The sequence below is a fragment of the Canis lupus genome, chromosome X, assembly GCF_003254725.2.
Source record: "Canis lupus dingo isolate Sandy chromosome X, ASM325472v2, whole genome shotgun sequence".
Lineage (NCBI taxonomy): Eukaryota > Metazoa > Chordata > Mammalia > Carnivora > Canidae > Canis > Canis lupus.
The window spans coordinates 3,687,104-3,711,605 of NC_064281.1; the positions used below are offsets into that span (position 1 = coordinate 3,687,104).

The 24,502-nt window shown below is 39.2% G+C and overlaps 1 long non-coding RNA gene across 1 annotated transcript; it reads left to right on the forward strand.

The window, feature by feature from the left end:
• Nucleotides 1-622: 622 nt before the first annotated feature.
• LOC112652409 (uncharacterized) lies at nucleotides 623-20,872 on the forward strand. The gene is made up of 3 exons (XR_003131422.3): nucleotides 623-756; nucleotides 17,916-17,994; nucleotides 20,547-20,872. It is a non-coding gene; the product is annotated as an uncharacterized LOC112652409 (long non-coding RNA).
• Nucleotides 20,873-24,502: the final 3,630 nt, after the last annotated feature.

Below are 24,502 nucleotides of genomic sequence, written 5' to 3' on the forward strand. Positions count from 1 at the left end.
GGCGAGAGGGACCTAGGAAAACATGAGGAGTGGCCGTAACGTGGGACCCCACGTGGGGTCCTGCCTACAACAGAAAAGGGATGTTAGGAGCTGTGTAATATGGAATGAGGACATGAGTGAAGTATGCCTCTGAGTTAATAACGTACCATACATTTCCGTGTGGAGATGGGCTTCGTGAAGGAGAGGAGGAGTCTGTTTCCTGGAGGTGAAGAATGTTTTCCTGTTTCTTCATCCACATCTGTCCATTTCTGCACTGAGAAGGATGCATGAAGGGTGGTCTCATTCGACGTGAAGATATTTCTTGGAGCTCAATATGGGCATTTTTGATGAGCATCCAGGCTAGACCATCAAATCTTAGACCCCTCCTCCATCCATACACGGAGTTTTCTGTGCCTCCACAAATCTCTTCCACTGGCAATGGGTGGAGGAGTGGAGTATGCTTGTGGGATCCCATAATGATCATTTCTTTAGAACATACCCTAGAGCAGGGAAGCTGGCACCTTCCTGACCTCCCTCTGGGTTAGACAGCACTGTGGCTCACACCCACCTCTCACCAGTCAACTAAGCTAAGTCCCAGCTCTCGATGACATCACAAGAGGCATGTTTGTGACATCACTGGTTTCCAGGAGACGGGCCATGCTGCTCACAAACATGATGACCAGTCCATGCTATGAACACCTAGAGAGAGTTTCTAAAGCAATTAGCTGGAAGGCTTTCCTCCAAAATGGTTCCAATTTCTACCCCAACTGGTGAGAGGTAAGGGTGTTGGTTTTGCCTTAAACTGTGTTTCTTAAAACTGCCTGTTAGCATATATTGATCATTTCTTTCTTGGTTGGAAGGTGTGAGTGCTGCCTTGTTTTTCCCCCTGACAGGGTTTTTCTGGTTTGCCTCATACAGTGGGGCCATGGTGTAGCCAACCCAGCAGCCGTGGACTGCTGGCAGCTCATGTTCAGGGGAGCAGGAATCAATGACAGAGCAAAGGTGTGTAATGGGAAGTGTGAGGCAATCAGATATTGGGAAATGGAGAAAATACTGGGTTTGTTTCAGGGGCATGGACTTCAGGCCTCTGTGTGCACCTTCATGACGTCTTCACACTAGTACCTGCAGGGCTGAGCTTTGCCTCCTTGTGATGTGGGGACTTGGAAGCCTCAAACACGAGTTTGGTTCTGATATTTTATGCCTACCGCTCTGACAAAATTCGCAAAGATTAGCCCTGCCCTGGGGGGGGGGGGGAGTTAAATTATTACTGAGGTAAAAAGGCTGTGGAATGGTGTGATCATGAGATTTGGATTATCTACTCATTATCTGTACCTTGAGGGACGAATATGTGAGACATGAGTGGGTCTGAAATTGTGTCAAAAGAGGAAGAAAACCATGAAACGTGATGGCGTGAGGTAGGCAATCATACGCTTTTGATCACTCAGCGAAAATGGATCGTCATCTTCTCTGTGTTAGGCATCGGGGTGACATTGACGGGAGGGAAGGGAAGGGAATGGAAATGATCAGAAAGGAAGAGAAGGAATGAAAGCACAGTGTGGAAAGGTGGGCCGGAAATTTTGTGGTTTTGTGATTTCCAAAGAATCAAATTTGTTTCCTATAGTCTTGATGGTAGGATTCATGCAGAAGGTGGAGGGCTCCAAGGTCAACCAGTAGGACACGTCAGATCGGAAAGGACAGAGGACACGATCCTACAAAATTGAAAGGATGTTTTGCACGTCATGGAGAATTTTAGTGTATGAGCCATGATGATTAGAACGTGGTTAAGGTTTCTGGCAGAAATGTGGAGGATAAGGAGGAGGTGAGGCTGAAGGGAACATTAAACATTAAATATTAATATTAAAATTGCATCACCAGATCAAAAGTCAACAGTGTGAGAAGTTTATCTTCAGCTTAGAGCATGCTGGCCATGTTGGGCTCCAGGGAAATAGCATAGCCTTAAACTAATGCATTGCTAAAAATAAATGAAGACAGGCAACTTAGCCTTCATTTAAGAACTTTAAAGACAGACCGGAACAAATGCAAATGAAGTAATCTAAATAATAGTGGAATTGAATGGATTAGAGGAAAGTGTATTTTTATAAAATCACGCTAGATAGGATTTTCCACAAAACAAAATGTAATGTCAAGTGTATAGCCATGAACAGCATTTAAAAATCTTACAGAGATCCAAAATGAGTGAAAAATTATACATAATCAAATATAGAGAAATTAATACCTTTGAAAGATATATATTTGTATATAGAATATGAAGAAAATCCTATTCTTTATTGTTTCATATCCATGTTTTATGCATATGTAAAATAGATGATATGGATGTAATGTGAATATACCTTGACATATATATAATATATATTATCATATCTATAACTTAGAAATGAGGATGCACTATTCTTGAAAAAACATAAATTGTCAAAACAGGCTCAAAAAGAGGTAAAAATCTTAGACCAACGGTTCCAAAAATTTTTGAGAAAGTTGCCAGAGGATGATGCCATAAGTGCAATGAGTTGTTTTAAGTTCTGACGAAGCACAAGATTCCTGTGCATTTATTATTTTCCAAGAACAAAGAAATTAGGACAATAGCAGAGCAGTATGTCATTAACAAATAAGGTTCCTTTCAGGAACGCAAGGCAGGTCAACATGACATCCAAGGATATAACTCATTGTGTCAGTGGACACCAAAGAAAGAGTAAGCAGTTTTCTCCATAAATTAGAAAACATTAGTGAATTTGATAAAATTCAATATCCACACCTACTAAACATTGTTACTAAAACAGCAAGAGAAAGACATTTCCTCCCACGATTAAAAAAATCATTACTGCAAAAGTCGAGTCATGCTAACGGTGAAGCCCTAGACATTTTCCCTTAACCTCAATCCAGGCGATGATAAGAATTCTCACCCCAGTTTTCTTTATAGTTTTCCATCAAAAAAGATAATGGGACACATTTGATAGGAGGAAGCAAATCGTTGATATCTGAAGATGGCCTGATAGCAGACCACAAGGGCCAGCTTAAAATCCAAATAATATCCAAAATTATGCAACTTCATTATGAAACCCAGGGAGGCAACAGTAAGCGTTTTAAAAAATGGTTACTGTTGACCGGATTGAAACAGAAAGTCAATATGGCTTTCAGGTTTAAACCATAACCAGGTAGGAAGCATAATGCTGCAGTGTTGTTTGCACAATAGTGACAAACATCAAGAAAGAGAGGAATAATATCAATGAGAAAGTCTATACCTATAGGAAGAAAGATATCTTTTTTTTTAAGATTTTATTTATTTATTCATGAGAGACACAGAGAGAGAGGCAGAGACACAGGCAGAGGGAGAAGCAGGCTCCCTGTGGGGATCCTGATGTGAGACTTGATCCCGGGACCCCAGGGTCACGACCTGAGCCAAAGGCAGACGCTCAACAGCTGAGCCACCCAGGCGCCCCAAGAAAGATAGATTTCTTAAACTCAGTGGAAGGACATTAAAAACAAAATAGATGTGATTTAATAGAAAGCACTGACTAAATAGACACAGAGCATGCTGGTCCAGAAAGACTTAAATCGTAAAGATAAATTCCACTGCAAACACGTTAATGCAAATTCATTCAGAATATCCAAGTATTAACTTGAAGAAATGCTTGAAAGTTCTTTCGGACAAACCCGGTAGGTTTTGCAAGTGAGTTTTGAGACATAAAGGAGACAACTTTTTTTTTTCCTAAAAATATGAAGATATTTTATGGAGTTAAAATAGTATGTCGAGAACTCCTTGAGAGTCATGGAAGAGGGCCTACGTACTCAGTATATACAGGTGCACAGACATATAACAGGATATCCTGAACCCATTCTAATAGCGACAGAGATCTAAATTGACAAGAAGGAAACTTGGAAGGTATTAAGTGAAGAAGACAGTTAAAAAGCACAGTTGGTGATTAATAATGCATATACACCCGAAAGCATGTTTCCCCAGGAGTAATTGGAAGGTTCTACGGGAACGTGTTAACTAACCATGATTATATCTGAGGAACGTCAAATAAGCTAAATCTCAAAGGCTCACTATTTGTGCATCTGTGTCGCATTTTCCCGTTTTCTCGGATTATCATGGTGAGAACTTTTAGAGAAAGATTGAAAATAGGAGTGAAGAGAATTCTGTGCTGTTGTTTCTCAGCAGCATCCCAACCAGAAAGAAATCCAATAAAGTGAAAAGTGAGAAGCGGCCTCTAATTTTGCCAATTTGCTCCTTAATGGATTTATGGAGCACCATTTACGAGGTGGAAAAGCAGGCAAAACGTGAGCGGATGAGATAAAGTGGCACAAACAAATCCACGGGCTATTTTCAAGTCTGTCAAAACCGCCTAGAATCTGCTGGGAAACATAGGGGCTTGAATACCCCAGAATATCTGATCCTACCAATATCTTGGTTTTAGCCCAGGGAGACCCCACGGTGGAATCTTGACCTCCAGAAATGACAACAGACCTCCAGAAAGATGACAAAATTCGTGTTGTTTCCATCCAAGTAGTTTCACGGCGACTGGATACGGGAGCAATAGGAGACTAGGAGAGTTTCCTTCCCTGATGAACTATTCCTGTCCCCATCTGGGAAACGTCCCATTGCTGTAAAAGAGCAAAACTCTAGCAAATCTGTCTTGATAAGGACAAGCCATTTCCACAGCCCCAGATGAATGGCATCGGGCTTTTCCTGAACAATGATGCTCCGGTGGGCAATTTCTTGGATATAAGCCCTGATTAGGATTCTCTGGGGCCAACAGGTGTAGAAATTGTTCTTGCCGAGGCCTGGAGTCACACCAGACGGCTTTATTAAACATGAAACACTTTCATACCAAAAGTGGGAATGTGAGAAGAGGCAACATCGAGTCCCTTTAACACGTAACCAAATCTTCACTATTGTCTTTCTTAAATGGTGACAAGAACCTCTGGGAATTTTTCCACATGCTCTTTCTTTGACAGGTAGGCTCAACTCCATGTATTTCTAAAGCAAATACGATTTTCTGAATGAATTTTCTAAATTCAGGAACACACATTTGTAAAGCAATGCGCACAAGAGCAATGGCACAAGACGAGAAAAACTGAGACCTTCCAACTGGGAATTAATTCCTGCACAGAGGATAGGAAATTGGAAGCAATGAGTCGGGAGAGGTTAGGATCTAAAGCAGCGGTTCTCAGACTGTGGTCTCTAGACCGGCAACGTGACATGTCCCGGAAACTTGCTTAAAAAAAAAAACAAAACAAAAACGTGAAGTCTCAGGTCCCATCCCAGACTTCTTGAGTAGAAACCATTATAGAAGGGACCTGGGGTATTAAGCAGGACATTACAATTGAAGGATACAGCCTCAAACTCACCCGTGGTTTGGGTGAGGTCATCCCAGGAAAGCGACAATTCCCACCACGTCTACAATCCTCAAGTCTTACCCTCACACCCACATCCTAAAAATGGATGTCATCCTGGAGTCTTTTCTCTGTTTGTCCTTAAAAAAGAAAAAAAAAAAATATATATATATACTTATATTTACACATCCCAGATGATTTACTCTTTCTGTTAATGAAGAATAAAGGAGAATCAATTAATAACATTCTCAATTCAATGACCATAGATTTGAATACTGTCTCCCTTTAAAAAAAAAAAAAAAACATCATTTTTGTCAGTCTCGTGGCTACTACAAGCTGCTTCCAAAGTATTAGAGAGAACACAGGCCTCCCATCAGCATTATTATATTTTCAAAGGAAAAAAAAAAAGGTGAACATCCATCTACATAAAACAATTTGGGGAATTCATGAGGGTTTTATTTTTAAATGTAAACCAACATATTATGGAAGCAGCCTGGACTTGATACATTTTTTTTATTCTTAATCTGTTATCTTATTTCTAAATGTCAGCCTTGGTTTTGAATTTGTTTTGTCTCCTGTCTTTTGTAAACACATTACTTTTCTTCCCCTTTGCTTTTCTACGGCCAATCTGTTGGGAGCTTTTTAGGCTTCAGCTGTTAATTTGTTCCGTGTCAAAATAGCCTTACTATGTAATTCAGGACGCCACGTGGTCTGGGCTTTGAATTCATAAGATTATTGCTAAATTTCCATTTCACTTCGGGGTGTCAGGGCATAACCAAAGAGTGTCTTGAAATCAAGCACGTTTTGTGACCATTCCTTTTATCACCTCGTCTTGAATATTCCTATGTGATAGGTAGATAAATTGGCTCCTTCATTGGAGAATACAGGTACACATTTTACCATCAATTACAAATAAAGCCGTGCAATGCACATCTAAGTCAGTAATTGGAAGAAGTAAAAAAAAAAAGAAAGAAAGAAAAGCAACCATCCAGGCGATTCATCATGTATCCTTTATTGCAAAGTCGGTGAGAAAAATTAAAAAACATTCATAAAGGCGGTGACACCTCACATGAGCAGATAAATACATCGTGTAGATGCTAAGGTCTTTATAATTTAGTCACCATGTGCCCCTCGCTTCAAAAGACACGTAGCTGAGGAATTTATGGATCTTTCATTCTTTATGGCCTTTAATGTGTGGTCATCAAGGCCTTGCTCTGGGAGGTGTCATTCTTGGACCAGTCGAGTTCTCATATCCCGGGAGCTTGCAGGAGATGAGGCATTTCAGGACCAAATGCATGCCGGGCACAGAATCTACACCTGGACACGTGTCCGGGGTGACTCGTGCGTCCATTAGGATTCGAGAACCACCGCTTCAAGGGAAACTATTTCCTGAAACCTGGACAGTTTGGGAATCCCATTTGTACACATCCTAGTAGCTGTGCCGCTCGTCAGGCGAGTGTGGTGCATATCAAACCCTCCACCTGTGTTTGGAGGTAAGAGGCATGGCTAGCGAGTCAGGGAGGGGTGAGCAACTTTGGAACAACCAGAAAGCAAGGGATCTGCCTTTCTGAATCCCAGCCGGGTGCGGCTCCCTGTGGGCAATGTGGACTCCCGTGAGGGCAATGTGGTGCCTTCTACTCTCGGCCACTTGATCGAAAAACTGGCACTGCTATTTATTTTTTATCTCTTTTCAGGGGTTCAGAAAGAGAGAAATCTTTAAAGGGATTCGTTCTCACTAATCTCTATCTCTTAAAAAACATGCAAACGCCATGGTTGCATTCGTGTTATGCCTACTTTCAAAAGAAGTGGGAAGAAAAGTCCTATTCTTCACTATCTCGTACCTAAAAAAAATGACCTAGGATGTAAAAACAAAACAACATTCCGCAGATACTGAAAAGCATTTTTCCTTATGTTCATCATTGAGCTAGAGCATCCCAGCTGATACGTCACTGGTGATCATTTGTCTCCACAAATCCTGGAAGGAAAAAGATCCACGCTGATAAAACACCTTTATTTGATTTCTGTGGTTCACAGAAGGCCCAGTTCCCACACATTGCAAGGAAGGTGTTTATCGTCAGTGCTCGGGCCTCACACGTATTCATGGTATTTATGCGTTTGCTGCGCCGCCTGCCTACCTTTTCCCCCAGATCCTGCAAATCACCCTGGGTGCTATCATGGAAGCACAATCCCTGGGGGACGTGTTTGTATTTGTTACAGATATTTGACCTTACACAGCTGTGGAAGTGGTCCAGGCACACTTGCTCAGGCTGCCATCCTCGTGCCTGAAGCCAGAGCTTGAAGACCACAGAGCAGGTGGTCATGGAGGGACAAGCGATGTGAAGGGGAAGAGATCCCGGCAGGCTGCAGGTCACAAGCATGAGGGAAGACGCACAGACACTTGTGTGCATTACTGTTGCCTCTAACCTTGTGGCAAAGCATCCTGCAGAACCCAGGGCTCCTCATCGTGGAGCTGCACATGCATCACAAGCCTGTGCATTGCAGAGGCTCGAGGAGGAGCCTGGGACAGTGAGACACACAGCGTGGCTTCACACCAATGAGGTGAGTCAGTAAGTCAGAGGTGACACGCATGGTCTGCAAAATGATGGCTCCTACCCTCCTAATCCCTCTGCAGACTCATACGGGATGAGGGAAACACATAGGAAAGGGATTTCTGGAATATGTACATCCACAAAGCCAAGGGAAACACTTCCAAAGGCATACCTGCCTTCCTCCCTCCCTGACTTAACTCATGTCGCATTTAATGACCAGGGTCTTGAGACAGGCGAATCAGAACTTAATTCAGCCCAGAATTGGGTTCCTGGCTCCAAGTCAAGCGGCCTTGCAGAAAGCAAACAACATGAAATGTGCAAATACGTGTCCTATCATAGGACTATGCTTTCCTAACTCATGTGCCCAGTTCTGATCATCTGATCTAAGGCAAAAAAACTAATGTTTCCCCTAAATCCATATGCCTTCTGAATTAGGATGATGTTGTATTATAAACATTGAGCGAGGATTATAAAGAAGCAAAGGATGTGGTGAAGCTTCATATGAGAAAGGGTTCAAGACGAAAAATGATTGGGTAATCAAAAGGCAACCCCTACCTCTTCCCACATTTGGATTGTGCCATCACAGTTGGGGAAACTAGTCACTCTGTCTTACCTTCCTGGGGGGAAAAAAAAAAAAAACATGTGACGTAGATCCAATTTCAAAGAGAGACTCCTAAGATGCTCTCTTGAATCCACTCAAATTTGAGTTTCTGGGCGCTAACCTAATTCTTCCATCACATCATTTAACATTTCCCTTTTAAACACATGTTTATCCATTTCCTCTAAAAAAGAAAAGAAAAAAACCTTTTTTTTTTTTTGTTAGTAGCTGCAGGGCTGATAATTACTTTATGTATTTAGTAGCAAGTATCATTAGAATTCTGAATTAAAAATAAGATTAATGATTTAATTTCAATCTTGTCAGGATGACCCATTTAAAAAAATACTGATGTGATATAGTGCTATAAAAGATTTAAGCATAATTTATTGATAAAACCATTACAACTGGAATGAGAGAGCTATTTGTCTACATAATGGTTCCTGAAATCACAGATAGTACTTTCCCATTATTTCACTGCAACATTTATAATTCCTTTTTGGAGTTACCATTTACTTTTTGTTGTTGTTGTTTTGTTTTAACAACCACATATGGTGCTTCTGTGCCAACCACCATTCCAAGTGTCTTACAAATATTAGCTCATTTGGTTCTTACCACAGTCCCATAAAGGCAGCATTATTGTCATCCTTACATTATGCATAAGAAAATGGAGGCATGGAAAGTTTTGGTAACTTCCCCAGTGGAACAGAGCAGGTGAATTTTGCAGCCATGATACAAACTGATCGATTCTGGCTCTAAAATGTAGCCTTTTAACCACCGAGCTGCATTGCTTCTCCATTACCGAAAAGTCAGTGTGAACTTGTTTCACTTGGGCTGAAGACGATAGCAGATATATACCTTTGCATTTGGGAAAGTAGCCAGGCAACTAAATTACTGGTATAAAAAAAAAAATGCTCTCAATGTCGCTCATAAGCACGTATTACAGATTTTCTCATAAGAAGAAATCACCTGACTTTGGATGTAGGAAGTTGACCTAAGACTTGTACATCTGATTAAGAAGGAGTAACAAATAGGAAATCACCCTCTTGACAGAAGAAAACAAACCAAAACAAAACAATATGTAAAACAAGGGTTTTCAAGACATTGGATATCAGTGGATGACATTTATTCCAGAAAGATAGGTAAGAAATGAACATCTGCTGCACCGAGAGAGATTCTAGGTAGTGGTGCAAGAAGGGGAACCTAAGAAGAACCAGAAGACTCCTGGTTTGAGGTGATGGATCTCAGAGTGGAAGGAACAAGGCTGTTAGAATTTTCAGGACAGAGTTTGCAGAAAAAACAGCTGCATAGAGAACCCAAAAGAACGGCAGAGTGCCTTCCTTGAGTAATTAGCAAATTACTAATCAATGCATTTATGTAACAAATACAGTGCATACATATTACCTAAGGATGGGACCCAACCATCCAAAGAATTAGAACACTGCTCAGTGTTTACAGAGGAGTGTAAACAGTGCCTGATTCTGCCACCCAGAAGGAAAAAAAAAATCTCATGTATTTAAAACATTACATAAAGTACTGAGGAAGTTTCTACCTTAGTAAGGGGGAAATCATTCTCTGCAGCCTGAGCACTGTTCAGGTCTTGCTACCAAACCTGATAAACAAGACTAGAAGAGATAAATCTCCTTCCAAATAACTAAATCCCAAAAAAGAAACCCTTTGAATTTTTTAAAAAAGGTTTTATTTATTTAATTGAGAGAGAGCAAAAGGGAGAGGAGGAGTGGCAGGAGGAGAGCAAAAAGCAGACCCAATGTGGGTCTTGATACCAGGACCCCAAGGTCACAACCTGAGCCAAAGGCAAAAGGCCCAATTGACTGAGCCAGCCAGGCACCTCAGGAAAGCCTATGAATTTTTATAGGAATAAAAATACCCAACTCCAAAGTGGTAAAATTCACAACTTTCTACATTGAAATATCAGAGTTTTTGGAGCATAGCAACAGAAACTACCCAAAAATGAAATATATAGATAAAAAGGGAATACAAAATGAAAATAAGTGAACTGTAATACAACACCAAGTATCCTAATAAGTGGGTGGTTAGAACACTCAAAGGAGGAAAAAAAGAAGTCAGAAAAAAATTTGATTATTGGCTAGAAATTCCCAAAACTTAAAAAGAACTGTAAGACTATAGATCCAAGAATTTCAACAAACTCCAAGTGCAAGAAGTACAAGAAAAAAATTTACCAAGGCCCATATAATTGGAATCTAATTGCTCAAAACCAGTGATAAAGACAAAATCTAAAGAAATATCTAGATGAAAAAAATGTTTTGTATAGATCAGCAAACAGTAAGTTTAGAATTTTTTTTTGTCAGTACCAATTTAAGAAAGATGGGGAAGAAACACATTTAAGGTACTAAAAAAAGTCACTTAGACTTCTATACCCAGCAAAAATATATTTAAAGTAGATATAGGTGAAGAAAATATATTTTCAGACATATAAAACCCTGAAGAATTCATGACCAGCACACCTGCACCATAATAAATGTCCAGGGGTGCTTGAGTGGCTCAGTCATTTAAGCATCTAACTCTTGATTTCATTTCAGGTCTTGTTCTCAGAGTCATGAGTTCAGGCCCCACACTGGAGAACCCACTTACAAGAAAACGTCCAAAAAATTCCTTTAGCCAGAAGGAAAAGAATATTGGATGGATATCTGGATTAACACAAGAGTGTAGAGAAGTTCCTTCAGAAACCTGTATGATTTTTTAATTAACTATCTTTAAAATGATGGCATAAATAAAAATGACATGAATTTCTGTGGGATTTATTATATCCATAAAACTAAAATGCATGCCATCAACAGTATATGCTGGTGGGGAGGGATGGTGGATATACTGTTGCATAAAAATGGAGAAAGAGCACAAAACCCAAAAACTATGGAAGATTGTTTTTCATTAACAGTCAAACATTCTAAATGCATGTTTATCAAAGTATATAAAAAATTCATTAAAAAAATTCATTAAAAGGGTACTGTGTCATGGCCAAAGGGGGATCATTCCAAATACATAAGGTTGTCTTAACACCCAAACTCAATGTCCTATGAACCAATTAAAAAAAGAAAAAACCCTAATTATCTCCATATTTGCAGAAAACAATTTGTTGAAATTCAATGTGTATTCCTGGTTTCAAAACCATATTCTCAAAAAAAAAAAATAAATAAAAAAACAATATTCTCCAAAATAAGAAATTATCCATTTGATAAAATGCATCTACACAAACCCTACAACTAATAGCATTCTTAATAACAAACTCTTCCACCTAAAATAAGAACAAAACAAACATGTCTATTTGCACAACTTTTTTCAACATTGTACCATAGATTCTGGCCAATGCAATGAAGAGAAAAAAAACCAAAATTCCAGATTTAGAAAAGGAGAATTAGAACTGCATTTGAATATGGCATGATCATCCATGTAGGAAACCCAATGGAATATACAAAACAACTACCAGAACTATTAAGTGTATTTAGCAGGGTTGCAAAATAAAAGATCAATATACAAAAAGAAATAATATTTCTATATACCAGCAATGAACATTCAAAACCTAAAATTGCCAAAGCAACATCAATAACAAGAACATTAAAGTATGAAATATTTGGGGATAACTCTGACATAGAATGTGCAAGACCAATACACTGAAAACTGGAAACCACTGCGGAGAGAATTTGAAGATCAAAATAAGTGGAAAGGGTTGGAAAACTATGTAGGTTTCAACATCTCAGTTCTACCCAATTCAATCCCAGTCAAAATCTCAGCAGGCTTCTTTTGTTAAAATTGGTAAATCTACTCTAAAATTCACATGTAGAATAGACAAAGGGGGAAAAAAGTTTGGAAAAAAGAGAAACAAATTTGGAGGTCTCATACTATCTATATTAGAGATATTTTCATGCTGTAGTAACCAAGACAGTGTAATATTGGCATCAAGACAAATAGATCGGTGGAACAGAGTAGGAACCCGAGGCATAGACCACACGTACAAGGTAAACTTCATTTCTATGCAAAGAGGGATCCCTGGGTGGCGCAGCGGTTTGGCGCCTGCCTTTGGCCCAGGGCGCGATCCTGGAGACCCGGGATCGAATCCCACGTCGGGCTCCCAGTGCATGGAGCCTGCTTCTCCCTCTGCCTTTGTCTCTGCCTCTCTCTCTCTCTCTGTGACTATCATAAATAAATAAAAAAATTAAAAAAAAAAAAAAAAAAAAAAGACCATTTCTATGCAAAGAGCTTGACATTTGAGGGACATCCGGAGCAGGTATTTGGGACACATGCCTCTAGATTATTTTGCAGCTTCTGTGCAGACTACATGATCAATATTGTTTCTAGATATGCCTTCATTCCTTCTTATCAAAGACTATCATGTAGCTCTTTTCTAGCTAATGAAAACTCCAGTCTGCTCTTTTGGATGTTGACCAACCCACATCTTTCTTTATAGGTGAGAAAACCAAGCATTGGCAATTCCAGGGTAATTAGAGACTGATTCAGAACCAGAAGCCCATTGCTCAATTCCAATCCAGAACTTTCTGTATGGCAGTCCAAAGGACAGAATAAGGGAGTTGAAAAAGATATGAAATGGGTATAGGATACAATACAACTAAAAATAAGAAGCTAAAAAAATAAAAAAATATAAAAACAATGAAAATAAGGGGATCCCTGGGTGGCGCAGCAGTTTGGCACCTACCTTTGGCCCAGGGCGCGATCCTGGAGACCTGGGATCGAATCCCACATCGGGCTCCCGGTGCATGGAGCCTGCTTCTCCCTCTGCCTGTGTCTCTGCCTCTCTCTCTCTCTCTGTGACTATCATAAATAAATAAAAATTAAAAAAAAAATGAAAATAAGAAGCCAAATTGTCTATATTAGACTCGTACCATAAGATACTTGGTTTTGATCTATCTTTAAATCTGTTGACTTATGATAATTTATGATCTAATAGCTTCATTAGCCAGATTTTATCTAAAAAGATACATAATTGAAAATGTGGTCTCTTTTATAGTCTTATTGACTTATGATACCATATAAATGATTTTCCAATTTTATGAGACATAGGCTTAAGAAGATTAACTTGTTTTTATAAATGTATTTTTCCTGATTAGACTACATGTCACAACTACATTTTAAAATGATATGTCTAGATCAAATACACTACCATTTTAAAAAATTAAGGTATATTTATAAAATAAAGATATGTTGTGGCAATTTCATATGCACTGACAATTATTAATTATTTATATTCACTTGATTTTCGTGATATTTTCAGAATAAAATTCAGTTTCAATCTGAGAAGCCTAGGAAATAGGACAAAATGTGTTTGCTTTCTTACAGTGTGATTTTTTTTTGAACCACAAATCATAAAGAAAATATCTTGGGGGGATGATTGAATCATGACAGTCCATGAGTCAGGATTTTACTGCATTTATCCATTCCTAATCATGGTCCACATAAAATTTATCAGAAAGCTTTTTTGAGGCATTGGTTAGTACAATTAACAGTAAAAACTAAAACTTCCTAACTGCAAGGGAATTTTCAAAATGATTTACTGACAATTCGTTGTCAATTATAGCTATGGTAATAACTGATGAGGGCTTTTAAGAGACCATATTTTATAGTGAGAAACATGCTCTAAAAATCCCTTACACATTTAAAAATTCTTATGAAGTATCTGGCCTAGACATATGGGCTACTTGGAGATGCTGTCTGGCTAAAAATGCACTTCATTTTTACAGTTCAGATCAAGTTATTACTTGATACAACAATACATATAAATTGGTAAGAGGATATTATGTGAGGCAGCTTGTCCCTCCTCCTGAGATTAACTGAACATTAAATTACCTTTGTTTGAGACGGAGATACAATATCTGGAAGCCTTATAATTGTCCATTGGGTCTGCATTTGTTTATAAAAGATGATACTGGAGCATTTCAATCTAAAGCCCTAATGTTCATTATGTTCAATTACAGAGGAGATAATTTAACAGCTTGTGTCACCAGTAATGAAAAATCAAGATAGCCCTGTTCATTTTTGCATTGCAAATACAGGACATGTGTGTCTGTAGTGTTCCTATTGGTGCACACACACGCAAAAATGGACTCAAGAGATTATCAGTGGACTCTTTGGATAGCCTGGCATCTCTGACAGATTTTTTTAAAAAGCATTCAAAATCAACAGTAGTATGGGATTGGAGAGGTCCCACCAACTTCTGACTGTTTTCGTAAAAAAAAGCATGTTTTTGTTTGTTTGTTTTTTAAAGATTTTATTTATTTATTCATGAGAGATACAGAGGGAGAGAGAGGCAGAGACACAGGCAGAGGAGAGAAGCAGGCTCCATGCAGGGAGCCTGATGTGGGACTCGATCCCAGGTCTCCAGGATCACACCCTGGGCTGAAGGTGGCACTAAACCACTGAGCCACCTGGGCTGTCCCCTCAAAAAAGCATGTTTTATACTGAAAAGTAAGGTCTATTAGAAGAATTTAATCACACTGTGTGTTTTAAATATAGAGCAAATATATACAAAATATACAGCAAAGTCTTTATAACAAAGACTATGTTGAACTGGCCCAAGAAAGAAAAAGTAATGAAATAGAGACAGGAAAGAAGAGAAACAGACCCAAGGAGCCATAGAAATCTAGTGTAGGATAAAGTTAGATCTCAAATCAGTTGGAGATAATAGGTTTTTTTCTTGAGAGAGCTCAGAGCTGAGCAGGGAGCCCAATGCAGGACTTGATTCCAAGGTCCTGAGATCATGATCCAACCTGAAGGCAGATGCTTAATGCACTGAGCCACCCAGGTGCCCAGGAAATAGCTTTCTAAGAGTCACATCTAGATGTAATAAAACCAAAATTTGTAAAAGAAAAGATGGAAACATTTGGCTACATTAAAAAAAAAAGTGGTATAAAATTTCATAAATAAAACTAAAAAACAAAGACAAATGAAGAGAAAATATTTGGAATATATTACAGGCTACTATCTCTAATTTCATAAATAAAACTAAAAAACAAAGACAAATGAGGAGAAAATATTTGGAATATATTACAGGCTACTATCTCTAATACCCAAAGGCTTAAAAAATGGGAAAAGGCACAGATTTTTAAAAATTAGGCAAAGACGCAAATTGACGACTCACATGGAAAATATTTTTTTTCTTTGAATGACCCTTCTGTGAAAAGATGCTGAATTTCACTTTCAGTGAGAAACACAGGCTAACACAGCATGGGGATACCTTTCCTGTTTCACTGGCAAATGTTAACACCTTGATAATATGACCTATTGGGCAGGCACTGTCGGTCATGGTAAATACCAGAAGGTCTTTAAATGCCCAGATAGGGGCAAGTGGTTGAACTAACCATGGTGCGCACAAGTGGAGTACTATGCAGCTGTGAAAATGAGGATAATCTTTATGGATAATATGAAAATTATCCATAAAATAATATGAAAATACTATGAAAATATTATGAAAATAATATGAAATTATTTTCTGGATATATTATTGTCTTAAAGGATCAACATGCACATTCCCATATATGGTACGTGGCATAACAGCAAAATAAACATCCCAAATACACATATCATTGCTTATCACTAGGAAACAAAGATATCTTGGGACACTAGAGAATGAAAAATCATCAAGAATCCATGAGTCCCCTACCAATAATAAAAAGATAAGTGAATGTGGAAGAAAGGAGGGATGTTGTTTCCAGTGAAATGTGAGACAGTGCTGAAGGCAGGATGACTTAGGAAAACCAACGTTTTGCTGTCATCAATGCCAAGATTAATTTGAGCAGGAATCCCCGATGAATGTCCCATCTGTGGTGGAGGGGATTCCATGAGTAGTATGATAATTGGATGGTCTGAGAGTGTTTCCACATGTATTAATTATTTGTGGTAAAGGTAAAAATACAGAGATTATTGTGGAGAAATTGAACACTACCTGGCCAGGTCATTGCCATTAGCATCGCCAGCCACAGATGGACATACATCATACACTGGGGGGCTTTGGACATACCCTGAAAAAGACACATCGCTTAGGAAATATTCCAGCTCGGCGCGTACAATGAGGGCTGAGAGAGGGCAGAGGAGCAGCAGACTCACAATGACAGTTTATTACAAAGGGTCCTGTAGTCACTGAAATGTCAGTGTTACCAGAGCCCAAGCAGAGTTGAGATACTCTTCCAGATGAAAGGGGTGAAGCTGATGTGACAATGTGACCCGAGATCCTAGGCTGGACCCTCCACTGGAGGGGAAAAAATGTGGAAAAGACATTATATGACTGAATTAAAAACCTGGAATTCAGACGGTTTGATAGATAATATTAATTGTGAAATATACTGAGGTTGAGAAGTGTTCTGTAGTTAGACAGGGATGGTCTTTTTTTTTAGGAAATAGTGAAACACAAAGGGGTAAAAGGCCAGCATACTTACTTTTAAACAGGCCATAAAAATTGTCTATCATCTATTTATATCTATCAATCATCTATCTGTGAATTTATCTATTTCTACTTGCTATCTATCTCTCCACCATATCTATCTTCTATCTATGTATCTATCTATCTATCTTTTCATCTGTCTTGACATCCATCTAGCTACCTATCCATCCGCCATATCTATCCCTACATCTATCCATCCATCTATCCATCCCTCTATCATATCTATCCATGTATTCCTATATCTATCATCTATCGATTTATCTATATCTGCATCTGTCTCTATCATATCGATCCATCTAGTTATCCACCCATCATATCTTTATCCATCCATCTATCTACCCCTCTATCATATCCATCTATTCCTACATCTATCATCTACGTATTTATCTATATCTGTATCTATATATCTATATCTATCATATCTATCCATCCATCTGTCCCTACATCCATCTACCTGTCTCTCTATCCATCCATCATATCTACCCATCATATCTATCTATCTACATCTATCATCTCTCATCTATCTATCATCTATCTATCATCTATCTATCTATCTATCTATCTATCTATCTATCTATCTATCTATCATCTATATCTGTTTATTTATATCTGCTTCTATCTATCAATAAAGCAAAAATAAAACAAATGGAGTAAACAACATTAGATAAATCTGGATGAAATTTATGCTGTCTGGAGTAGTCTTGCAACATTTTGGTAAGTTTGCACTTTCATACAAAAAGTTAGTTTTAAAAAACCTTATGCTACAAAAAAGGAAGCCTTTAAAAAAAAGATTAAAAGAAATATCATGGGATATTTCCCTAGGGATAGCTTGTTCTCAGCACAGAGTAGATGCTCAATAAGTGTTTCTCCAGTAATTTAATATTTTACAACTAATAAAATTTATAGGGAATTTCAACTTACATTTAAATTCATTTGAAATATGCATATCTTAAAATAAACTTGTCTCCAATAGTAAGTTACCGTTTCCCTTTTTTAAACCATGTGTTTCTAGGGGAGCCTCTATTTGCATATTATCATACCCTTAAGAATCAAAGCCATGAATACCCGGCGTGTCCTCTAGTTAACTTCAGGTAAGCGCCTTTGGAATTCCATGAATTGTGACAAGTGGGTACACTGAGTTCTGAATTCCCTCCAGGGAATGGGTCCAGCCATGGTTGGAGTTCCTTTTACCCCATGCTATGCTCCTGAGTTTTGTGTCAGACCTGCCATTTGGGGTACAATCAGGAGCACATGAGCATCACACACAGACTACTCCAGACGACCATCGTCACGAAATGGGAATGTTTGCTGGTGATCATTGGAGGCTTTGCATATCGTGCAGCCAGCCTTGGTCTGGGTTCGCTTTCCCTGTAGCCACCATCACGTGGTAAAATACAGCGTGGAGACACCATGATTAAACATGACCCAGCAAGTAGCTTCTAAATGGTTGGTGGAGCTGGAGATGAACGGTCCAAGCATAGGAGTGTCAGGGGGTGATGCCAGCCTTTCTAAAATGAAAGGGGGAGAAGGAGGGAAGAGACAGACTAGAATGAGCCACCTGGAAAATTTCCGCAACTGTCAGATATCACCCAGTGTCCATTTAGAGATATATGGGGACGGAAACAAGGTAAGTCCTTAAACTCTCTTATCAAACATGATTTTGAAAATGCCTGGCATCTCCTGCCCATGACTCCTACAGCTGCTCATTGCCTTCTGTGCTAAGTATCAGGGGAAGGAGCAAGATTGCTGGTTATCCAGTTTTACACTTTCTAGCCAAAACCACAGGAGACACTGTGAGTTTTACATATTTGGATTTTTGCCCCAAATGCTGGACGTGATTTATGTTTGGAGAAGCGCCATCTTTCAAAACTTTTTTTAAAAAATTGAAGAGGTTAAGAGGTCAACCAATGAAACTGTGAGCACCTGGAATTCTGGTTGCCTGCAGGTGCATCCCCGCTGCTAGATGTTGTTACAAGAAAACCAGAAAACTGGGACTCTGGGGCAGTGTTTGCCAGAGGCTGCTGTAGGTCAGGCATCACATTTGGGTTCTGTACAAGTATTGTCTCCGTGTTTCAGGAGACTAGGATGAGCCAAAGAGTGCTGCTACTTTTGTTTTTCTGCTTGGACTGAGAATTGTCATCAGCTGCATTTATTATTTTCTGCTTTGAGATCTATTCCCTCCATCAGCTTTTGTGAGCCACCAAGATTCATGCAGATTTTTAAATGTCTATGTGCAATCTTTATAAATTACATACTGTGCATATGAAATGTATTTTTCATAATTGATATTTAAATGTTGATAAGTACACAGTGGGGTTGTATGGTGAAGAATCCCTATTATATGGTGAAGAAGTAGAAGCAAAGCACTTTTTGTTTTTTTCACTTGTTTTTTTATTTTTTTTTAAGATTTTTAAAATTTATTTATTCATGAGAGACACAGAGAGAGAGGCAGCGACACAAACAGAGGGAAAAGCAAGCTTCCTGCAGGGAGCCCCATGCAGGACTCTATCCCAGGACCCCAGGGTCACACCCTAAGCCAAAGGCAGACGCCCAACCACTGAGCCACCCAGACATTCCAATCATTTGAAGGTTTTTTTTTTAAGAGATGGGGGGAATCCTAAGCAGGCTCCATATCCAATGTGGAACCCAATGGAGGCCCAATCTAACAACCCCAAGATCTTGACCCAAGCTGAAATCAAGAGTTGGATGCTCAACCAACTGAGTAAACACTTTAAAATACCAAATTCTTTCATCGCAAAGTTGTAAGACTTTTCTTTTTTTCAAGTGTCAACAAGAAGGTCTCAGCTTTTAATGAACATGGTAGATCGCAACATTTGGATCAATGAAATTCATTTTTGATTCAAAATTGAAATAAAAGATCAGTGAATTCGATTGGCACGAAAGAATTAGTATGCTATGCAATGGCTCCGTGAGGAATGGCAAGAAAGGAGTCAAATCAATGATTTGTTATCACCGACTCTTTGGGAAAAGTGTAGAAGACAGAAACTTAATAAAAATAGAGCAAGTGTTGTCATGATACATTGCTCAAATTTTACATGTATTTTTCCACGGATGAGAAATACGTCTTGGTATTTTCTGGACGGACAGCCCAACGTTCACCAACCCTATAGTTGACCACATGTTATGTTAAGGAACCAAATTACAGCGATGCTACAATGAGTATCGATCTTGGAAATAGAAAGTGTAACCAACGCAGCTCTTTGCCTTCAAGTCTCTGGCTCATCAAATGAATAATGCGCAAATCAATGCTTCTGCGTTATCATGTCCACCTCATAAGCTTTCCATACTGATTCTTCCTGCCTTCATCTACCCTCCCCCCTCAAACTGGAATCTGGGATATTTGAATTCCAAAACGTAATCTTAGTTCCCATGTCCAGGGTGTTCTATAATAAAATCGATAACTCCTGAAATGCACATCCATCCGTATTAAATATCATACCCAGCCCAGCCAATCTGTAGCCCCTTGATAAATAACAAGTACCAGCTTAGTATTCAAGGGGGAAAGGTAAGTTCTATCATCACATCTCTTTCTTTATATAAAACCTTTTGACTATAAAATATGATCGAATGGATGCATCTCTAACCTATTAGAAAAAAATTTCTATTTCTATTTTGTTTGCAGCAGGAGGACCAAATTCAGAGGCATCTCCCCGTGGCTGTACCTGTTGATGGACTATTCAGAGTTTTTAGGAAAATAAATATGGCAGATTGAGACGTGGGAGAAATGACCAAGAGTTACCTTGAGTTGCAACTGCTCTCATGTTGCAAGACGTAGCTTATGTGAAAGAGCCTTTGTAATTTTTCAGTGTACCCAGAAATTATTGTTTGCTGACAACTGTCTGAAACAGACGTTGGAGAACTCACTCTTCCGTGATACCTTTCTCCCTGCGCATTCAGCACCTCAACAAAATAATCTGTACAGGGCACATAAAATATTCTCTCAGCTTACGTGAACTAATGCTCATTATATTTTAAGATGATTTAAATAATTTGTAAGGTCTTTGGGGTTATGTGGTCATGGCCAGCTATGTTTTAGAAATGGGGGTTGAAAAGGAGTTTGGAAGGGGTGGGGGAATGGAGTTGTCTCCAACCAGTGTCTTGAAATAATATCAAGTCTAGTGTTCCTGAGGGACAGAAGAAGGTATTTTTCTCCAAGTAGTCATTGGTCCAATCACGCCTGCAGATGGGGAAAAAGACATTTAACTCAGTGATTCTCTTTGCTCACGACAAGAATGAGGAGGGTGACTAGAACCTTGTGTAAGGTGTAAGTGGAAGAAAGCAGATGTCATGAGGATGAGAGGCTCGTGTCAGTATACACGTGACCCTTCTAGTCCTACTTCTGTGTCTCATTCAGGAAAAAATAAATCTTGTTTTCTGAGTAAGCCAACTCATTTTGTCACTGCACACCCTCCTCCTTTTCCATCTCTGTCATTCTAGGGGTGTGTGCATATTAGGAAGATAAATCTATGCAGCAACACTAGGTACAAAGAGGAAACCAGAAAATGATGAACACAGGATTTGGGGTAACAGCTTGGGGGACTCTTTTTCTAGCATGTTATCCCCTGGGGACCGGGTGGGTCTATTCAGATTTCAGCCAGCTGTGACTTTCAGAGCACCTGCCTCAGTGGGGGCTTGGGAACGCAGCGGGGCCCAGTGGAGAAACATGTGAATCCCTGTGTGGAATCCCCTCTTGCCTCTTAGGACCTGTGTTAATGTGGGCTAGCCCTGCATTTCCTCCTTTGTCAAATGGACATAAAAGTAGTATTAATTTCATAGGCATGTTGTAAGGATTACATATGTTTGTACAGGGGAAGGTTCTAGAGAAGAACCTAACACATGGTGGATGCTGAAGAAATGTTAGCTCTTATTAATGTGATTAATAAATGAACTGTTTTTGGTCTCATTTGTAAAAGGAGAGGTGCTTACTTTGGCTCAGTGGTTCAGACAGGTCAAGGCTACAATTGGTTCCATTCTCTTGCACTTGCTTTCCTTGATGGTAACAAGATGAGAGCTGTAGCTCCAGCCAACATGTGTCCCTTCCAGGCAAGAAGGAAAGAGGAGAGAGTAAAAGAGATCAGCCAGCCAATTCTAGTTTATGCCAGAATTGTGGAAGCCAAAGCAATGATTTCCATTTAAATTCTACGGCCTAGACCCATGTCACAGGACATGACCCAGCTTCAAGACAGGACGGACCATGGAGTCTTCTCCTGGTGGGATACATCGCCACTCAGAGCAAAGCATGAGGACCACTCAAGTATGAAAGAAAGTATGATGAACACTGGGCAGGCAATGTCCTAGACCTCCCAGTTGCCCATTCCTACCCAACCATGCCTGTATCCTTTCCAGCCTAGCCATCAGTCCCATGGAAGGGAAGCAGAAGACCAATACATCATCGGCCTGAAAGCAGTGGGCACATCCAAAGTGCCTCCTTCAATGACTCTGAAGGGCTCTTCAAAGACTGTTTGATTTGTACTCACCTTCAAAATGTTACTGTCTCAACTAATTCCATCTCGGTAAGAGTTATGTCCTGAGTAGTGGATTTCTACTAGAAAATCAAGGATTAATAATTTAATCTACATCTTTCCTACCTTTACAAACCACTTAGATTTCACTTAATGTTAAAATGAGTAAGACTCTCTGATAATTCAAAAACTCAAGATAATATAAAATGTATGCATTGTAATACCTCTGCTCCCCTTTCATCTTTTTTTCCAAATTGTTTATTAGATTTTTATGTATCCTTCCAGTGTCTCTTTTATGAAAATAAAATGAGTAGGTAATCTTTTTAAACATGTTCCAATATAAGATTTACCTTTCTATATACATTATTTTGCGAGGTATTTTTTTTTCATGTAACAAAAAGAATCTTCATGTATTTAGCAGAATTCTATTTGATAGCTCTCAAACTCTTTTACCATTCGAGTTCTTCTCTGCTAAAAATCATCTGCCTCCCACTCCAACTTCTATAGGATTTCCTCTCTTGGGAATTTACTCTGCATTTCTCTCACCTAAAACAGATTCCATTACCCTTAACGTTGCCTCTTACTACCTTCAGCAAGTTTTGCAAGAGATAAACGTCCAAAAATCTCCATAAGCCCAGCAACCTTCAACATCACCTGATAGTAGTCTCAAAGATAAAATATATGGCAAACAACCGAAACAATAATAGTAAGTCTCTTTGTATATGAAAGAATGACAAACCAAAATTAATATCTGCAGCTTTCGGGATGTGAAACCAATGACTTCAAGAACGTCCAAGTGCCTTTGTATGAATTTCTGCCTGGGAACAGTGATAGGATACTGAAGACTGATTTTCTTGTACCGATTCAGTATAAAATTTAAAAAGTAAAGGTCATTAGGGAGCTATAGGTCAAGTATTAATTGTTCTAGAAAATATAAGGAAGCAAGTAGTCACAACTGACACTTATGTGTCATGGCATATGTGCCATAAAATCATGGCATATGTAGACACCTATATTTTCTTTCACATAATTCCAGAACACCAGAATCAGGATACTTTCCTGGAAGTCAGAACACGATCATTTTATGATACATAGAAGTATTCTTTACCTGCCAGGTAAGAAGGATGTAGCACTCGTTTCTGGAAGGGACTAGAAGAGATGCAGAGTGAAAGTAGGTACAAAAGGACCTCGATAAAGTCTGAGATGATGAATCCACATAGGAAATAGAAAAAAATAGTGACATCTGATTTCTATTTCTCCTTTGAGGAAGATGTGGATGTGACACTACACAGGGCAATTACTTCACTTAGAGAAGTCTTGACACAATTGTCAAAGATGGAGCATCAGATGTCCTGTGGAGTTGGTCTGCACCAGGACCATATGGGCCAGGTTCTCATCCAAGGTATGACCTCCCTCCAAGGCTCTGGATGCCCCTCTGTTCCAATCCCTGAATCATCCAGGGCTGTGGTTTTGTTCGGATTCTTGAGGATTGCCTGATAAATAGGTCATCACTGTATTGGCCAAACTTGGTGTTCCAAGTTAAGAATGGCTAGACCAAGGTAATGCAATGGGGTTGCAGGAGATGCCCCAGTCATGCAGTCATCTCTAGGAGAAATAGTTTACTGGGGATTGGATGATGGAATTTGGTATAAATAGTTTATTGGAAAAAGATAATGGAAGATGTTTTTAGAGATTTTATTTATTTGACAGAAAGAGCACAAGTGGGGGGAAAGGCAGAGGCGGAGGGAGAAGCGGATTCCCTGTTGAGCCAACCCCAGGACCCGGATATCATGACCTGAGCTGAAGACAGACACTTAATCCAGTGAGTCACCTAGGGGCCCTGATAATGGAAGATGTTTGATATAAACAATTTATGGGCAACGGGATGATGAAAGTTGGTGTCAATACTCCATGTGTGAAAGGATAAAGGAAGTTGGTGTAAATAGTCTATTGGGAATAGGATGAAGGCAGTTGATACAGTTTACTGGGGAGAGGATGACGGACATGGGGTAAAGATTTATTCCTTAAAGTTCTAACCTGCTGTTTGTTCCCATAAGTCACTCTAGTTCTCAGTGGTTTGTCATTTGTTGCCTTGTGTATTTTGTCACTTGGGTTC